Consider the following 6,721-nt stretch of genomic DNA (forward strand, 5'->3'; position numbering starts at 1 on the left):
CAGTGGGTCACAGAAGAAATTAAAGAAGAAATTAAACAATACCTAAAAGAAAATGAAAATGCAGATACAACTTACCGGAATCTGTGGGGTGCAATGAAAGTTGTCCTGAGAGGAAAATTTATTGCACTGAGTTCCCACATCAGGAAAACAGAACAAATACAAATAAATAACTTGATGCTACACCTCAAACAGCTAGAAAAAGAAGAGCAAGTCAAGCCCAAAGCCAAAAGAAGAGTGGAAATTATAAAAATCAGAGCAGAAATCAATGCAATAGAGACTAAGAAAACAATCCAAAGAATCAACTAATCAAAGAGTTGGTTCTTTGAAAGAATAAATAAAATCGATAAGCCCCTAGCCAACCTTATTTTTAAAAGGGAACAAAAAGCTCAAATTCATGCAATAAGAAATGAAAAAGGTGAAATCACTACAGACCCAATAGAAATACAGAAGATAATCAACACCTATTTCGAAAATCTCTACTCTCAAAAGTTTGATAACACAGAAGAAATAGACAGATTCTTAGAAGCATATGAAGTACCAAAGCTAGATCAAGAGGATGTAAAACTGTTGAATAACCCAATCTCTGTTAATGAAATTGAAAATGTAATTAAGTCCTTACCCACCAAGAAGAGCCCAGGCCCAGATGGATTCACTGCAGAATTCTACAAGAAATACAAAGAAGACCTAATGCCGACACTCCTCAAACTATGCAATGAAATTGAAAGGGAAGCAATCCTTCCTAAGTCATTCCTGGAAGCAAATATTACTCTAGTACCAAAACCTGAGAAAGACCCAACTAAAAAAGAGAACTATAGACTGATCTCCCTAATGAACACAGATGCAAAAATCCTCAATAAAATATTGGCAAATAGGATGCAGCAAATCATCAAGAAGTTTATACACCATGACCAAGTGGGATTCATCCCAGGAATGCAAGGATGGTTCAACATACGCAAATCAATAAATGTAATCCACCATATCAATAAAGCCAAAAATAAGAATCACACGATCATTTCTATAGATGCAGAAAAAGCCTTCGATAAGGTCCAACATTTATTCATGATAAGAACTTTACAGAAAATTGGAATAGATGGTCTTTACCTCAATATAATAAAGGCCATTTATGACAAACCAACAGCCAGCGTCATACTAACCAAAAATTGAAAGCCTTTACTTTAAAATCAGGCATAAGACAAGGATGTCCTTTATCACCACTCCTATTTAGTATAGTACTGGAAGTACTAGCCAGAGCATTTAGGCAAGAGAGAGAAATAAAACGGGTAAAGATAGGAAAAGAAGAAGTTAAATTATCATTGTTTGCAGATGACATGATACTCTACATAGAAGACCCCCTAAACTCCATTGAAAGACCCTTAGATACAATAAATAAATTCAGTAACGTGGCTGGATACAAAAATCAATACTCAGAAATCAATAGCATTCCTATACACGAACAACAAAATCACAGAGAGGGAAATAAGAGAAACTGCACTCTTCACATTAGCAAGCCAAAAAATGAAATATTTAGGAATTACTCTTCCGAAAGAAGTAAAAGACTTATACAGTGAAAATTATAATACACTGAAAAAGGAAATTGAGGATGATCTCAGAAAATGGAAAGACATCTCTTGCTCATGGATAGGAAGAACAAACATTGTGAAGATGGCCATTCTCCCAAAACTGTTGTACAGATTCAATGCAATCCCAATAGAAATACCGTCAACATACCTTATAGATCTAGAGAAATCATTCCTAAATTTCATCTGGAACCAGAAGAGACCTAGAATAGCAAAGGCAATTCTAAGCAGCAAAGACAAAGCAGGAGGCATCACAATACCTGACTTGAAGTTATACTACAAAGCAACAGTAGTAAAATCAACATGGTAATGGAATCAAAACAGAGCCGAAGATCAATGGAATAGATTAGCAGATACAACCACAACTACAAACACACTCAACCACCTTATCGTTGATAAAGGAGCCAAGCAGGTTCACTGGAAGAACAACAGCCTCTTTAATAAATGGTGCTGGAAAAACTGGCTCTCCATTTGCCGAAAACTAAAGTTAGACCCATGTCTATCACCATGTACTAAATTAAAATCTAAATGGGTCAAAGATCTGAATATTAAAACAGAAACACTAAATCTATTGGAAGACAATTGGGTAGAAACCTTGAAGACATAGGAGTAGGTAGAGAATTCATGAACAGGACTCAAACCGCACAGGAAATACTTCCCAGAATCAATAACTGGGACCACTTCTTATTAAAAAGTTTCTGCATGTCAAAAGAAATCTCCAGCATAGTGAAGGGAAAACCCACAAACTGGGAAAAGATTTTAGTGAACTCTCTCTCAGACAAGGGACTCTTGTCTAAAACATATAAAGAATTTAAAAAACTCAGACCTCCAAAATTCAAAGATCCAATCCAAAAATGGGCATCTGAGATGAATACGCCCTTCTCAGATGAAGAAGTGCAGATGGCAAATAAATACATGAAAAAATGTTCATCATCATTGGTCATTAGAGAAATGCAAATTAAAACCACACTGAGATACCATCTCACTCCTGAAAGAATGGCCAGGATCAAGAAAACCAACAACAACAAATGCTGGAGAGGCTGTGGGGAAAAAGGAACTCTCCTACACTGTTGGTGGGAGTGTAGACTGGTACAGCCTTTGTGGAGGTCTGTCTGGAGATTTCTCCAAAAGTTGGGATTGGAAATCCCATTTATTCCAGCTATTCCACTTCTAGGCATATTCCCAGAAGAACTGAAAGCATCATACCACAGTGAGGTATGTGCACCTATGTTTATAGCAGCACAATTTGTAATCGCCAGATCTTGGAAACAACCCAAGTGTCCATCAACTGAGGAATGGATTAAAAAGTTGTGGTATTTCTATACAATGGAGTATTATTCAGCTATAAAGAAGGATCACATTGAGATATTTATCAATAAATGGGCGCAGCTTGAGACCATACTCATAAGTGAAATAAATCAATCTCGCATGTGTGAATACCGAATAGTTTCCCTAATGTAAGTAATGATTCAAATATATAAAAATATGTGGTAATCATGATTCCCCATTATGTGGCCTTGAAGCCTTATAAAGTTTTCACTTATTAATTGGAAAGGCTTTATTATGGGCTTCTTGCTATGGAAATATTTGAAGCTATAGTATATGAAGTTGTATTCAAATATTTCAAGGAAAAAGACAGACACTATGGTAACTACTATTAAGTCGGGTTATTTGGTGGTGAAGCACTAGGTTGATGAAACAGTCATACTTTGACCTGTATTGTTATATTGTTATTTCCTGTTTTATCTCAATCTCTCCCTTATTCTTTAAAAAAATTATTTAGTTATTTATGTTTGTTTTAATTAAGGGGAAAAATTAAAAAAATTAGCGGGATGTATGATAGTAACTTTTTTTGATTTCCTATTAACTTGTTTTGAAGTCCTGTAATACTCCCACAATCTTGTTTTGACTGATTAGACTCTGTTCTGCTCTGTATGATAGTATCAAGTTTGAAGGTTAGGCAACTACTTTGAAGGCAATAAGATTCACTAAGATGCCCATTCTGGTTTGACTATTGTCTCCTTTGGAAGTCCTGTAATGTTTACAATGCTTAAGTTTTATTGGTCTTGTTCTCTACTGTTTTGTTCAACTTTATAATATCTAATGAGATAGACAATTCTTTTTAAGGAAACAAGAGACATCGTTGATAACCACTGTTGATAACCTTGTACTCTGTTTTATTACATCGTGAGCTATGTCTATCCTTGGTTTTGACTGACAGCTTTGTTTTGCCATATTTGACTTTATTCTCTCCCCCCCAAAAAAGTAATAAGAACTAAGGATTAATAAAACCCAAAATGTGTAAATTTTGTTGTAAAAAAGAGAGGGAAAACAAAGAGCTCTAAAGGATACAACAGCAAGTGTGTTTAGGGGTGTTAAATAGCTGACCATATTAATGTTTTTGGTTGGATCATTGAACACAACTGTTTGCAGTCTCACTGTTTGAATGTCCACTTTGTATTCTTTGATACTGTGATTTGAGCAACTATTTCTAGGATGATAATGTGTGGTCTGTTGACTGGTGATGTCTTACTGTTTTTTTGTTTTTGTTTTTGTTTTTTGTTTTTTGTTTTGTAGTTCTGTATTACTTGTACCCTTATACCGCTTTGTTTTGTTTTGTGTTTTTCTCTTTTTCCTTTTAAATAAAATTTTAAAAAAATAGTATTTCAAACTGCACAGTCACCAGAAGTACTCAGTTATCAAAAATGCACACACTTCACTTGGCATCTCCAGTACCTTCGGGTCTTTGTGCCTAGTGTGTTTGTTTGGTATCTCCAATCTCTGCAGCATTATTCCCATCCTTGCTGGCATGACCTTTTCCCTTTTTCCTTTTGGGTACTTCTCTCCTTTCTTTCAGGGCCCTTATGAGGCTTGGGTTCTGGCTTTGGAGGAGCTGATTTAGCAGACAACCTTGCAATCTGCTCTGGCTCATCCTTCACCTCGGGTTTATCACCTTTAGCATCCCCTTCAGCCTTTCTCTTAGGCCTGGTGGCCAGGGCAGAGGGACACAGGCGCTGGGTGCCAGATGCTGCAGTGCACAGCTTTGGTTGATCTGGAAGTGGTTCTCATCTCTTCTTCCCAGTTAATTTTTCATAAGGGATTGCTAAGCTTTGGATCTCGAGTGCTCCCCTAAAACTCTGATGCACCCAGAAGAGGGGTTTTTTGGAGTGTGGTTGGAACATATGCCTCTCTACTTATAGGTGACTGAATGTGCTACTGAAGAATGGGGACTCGTAGGAAGAGGTGTCAATTTATTGGGAATGTGCTTTAGTCACTTTTCTCTTGATGCTGAGATAAAATGCCCAACACCCAAAGTGAAGTAAGGAAAGGTTTATTTAGCTCACAGTTTGTGGAGGTTTTAATCCGTAATCAGTTGGCTCCAAGTCTGGCCCAACATCAACACTTCAAGGTGTCAGAAGACACCAAAAGCAGTAAGAGCAAAGGTGAGGGGAGAGCACCCTCTCTTTTTCTTTCCTTATATTATAAGCAAGCTACAACCCCCTAGGGTGTATATAGCACCCTCCTCTTACACAGCATGAGGGTGTTTACAAAGTGAGGACCCTGACCCCCTACTTAGTGGCTTAGTTAAACTTTTAAACTTCTCCAGTTGACACAATGTATCAACCATCACCCAGTGTGACCTAGAAAGATTCATCCACCTCCCTAGCTCCAACCTCTCCCCTTTGCTGCCCACTCTTCCTGGCTGCCCGGGGCTGAGGAACTGTCCTCTGACAGGCCCTTTCGCCATGTAGATTCTTCTTTGGAATCAGCCAATTGTGAACTGGAATTTTTGAAACTGGGTACCAAATAAAACTTTCCTTCTTTAAGTTGTGGATGTCAAGTATGTGTCTCAATAAGGAGGAAAGTGACTAAGATATAGTTAAAGCAGAAGGACTTCTCTCTTAATTAACTTTATTAGTAAATTTTAGATAAACATAATGGTCACACTTATCATAGGGAATCTGTACCTGTACTTGAAATATCTTCATTCTTTTTTTTTCCTTTTCTGCTACACTCCCTTCAACTCCTCTTTCCTTCCATATTTACAAAATCATTATTCCCATTATTTCCTTATTTTCTCATTTCTTTCCTTTTCCCTTACTTCCTTTCTCCTTCCACTCTGCCTAGTTCCCCTTCCCATTTGAACTTTTTCTTCCTGTTTCACAAAATGTAGCATAAATTTTGATCCTTATTTATACTTTTGGTTTATCATGCCAGAAAACAATGCAACATTTATACATGCATGGCCAATTTATTTCACTTAAGATCGCAAGGTGTATCTGTTTACCTAAAAGTGTCTCAAGTTTATCCTTCATTAAGGCTGAGTAGTACTCCATTATACATATTTTTTAAAAACCACATCTCTTTATTCATTCATTGGTTGATGGGCATTTGGGCTATTTCCAGGACTTAGGTATTACAAACCCTGCTGCCAAAAACATGGATATGCATATACTGCTGTGGTATGATGTTCTGAATTCTTTCTGGAAGTTGCCAAGAAGGGGAATAGCTCAGACACATGGAACCTTTAATTTTAGTTTTTAAGAAATCCACACTGATTTCCACAGTGCTTGCACCTCTCTAACAGTAGAGAAGGGTTCCTTTTCCCCTACAGCTCCATCAGAAGTTGTTATTGGTTGATTTCTTGATCATAGCTATTATTTCTGGGGTGAGATCAAATCTCAGAGTTGTTTTAATTTGCACCTCTCAAATAACCCTGACGTTAAACATTTTTTCATATATTTTCCATTTCTACTTCTTCATCTGAGAAGTATCTAATTATTTCAGATGCCCATTTTTGGACTAGGTCTTTATATCTGAGTACTCTAATTTTTTTTCTGAGTCCTTTATACATTCTAGATATTAGTCCTTTTTCTGAGGAGCAGTTAGCAAAAATAAAAGAAATTCTCACTCTGTAGATTGCCTCTTCACTCTCTTGATGATTTCTTTTGCTATGCAAAAGCTTTTTAATAAAATGAGATCTCAGTTGTTGATTCTTTGTAGTATGTCCTGTGTGATCAGGATTTTGTTCATAAAGTCTTTTCCTATACCTATGTCTTCAAGAGTTCTACCTATTCAATCTTCCAGCAGAGTTATTGTTTCTATTTTAATATTTAGATCTCTGGCCACTTTGATTTTTGCTA

The 6,721-nt window shown here is 36.6% G+C and overlaps 1 pseudogene; it reads right to left on the reverse strand.

The window, feature by feature from the left end:
* Positions 1-4,293: 4,293 nt before the first annotated feature.
* Positions 4,294-5,325, reverse strand: LOC100726038 (non-histone chromosomal protein HMG-17-like; annotated as a pseudogene).
* Positions 5,326-6,721: the final 1,396 nt, after the last annotated feature.

This window comes from Cavia porcellus, unplaced genomic scaffold (assembly GCF_034190915.1).
Source record: "Cavia porcellus strain 051 isolate PalLab524CR breed Dunkin Hartley unplaced genomic scaffold, mCavPor4.1 scaffold_2, whole genome shotgun sequence".
NCBI lineage: Eukaryota > Metazoa > Chordata > Mammalia > Rodentia > Caviidae > Cavia > Cavia porcellus.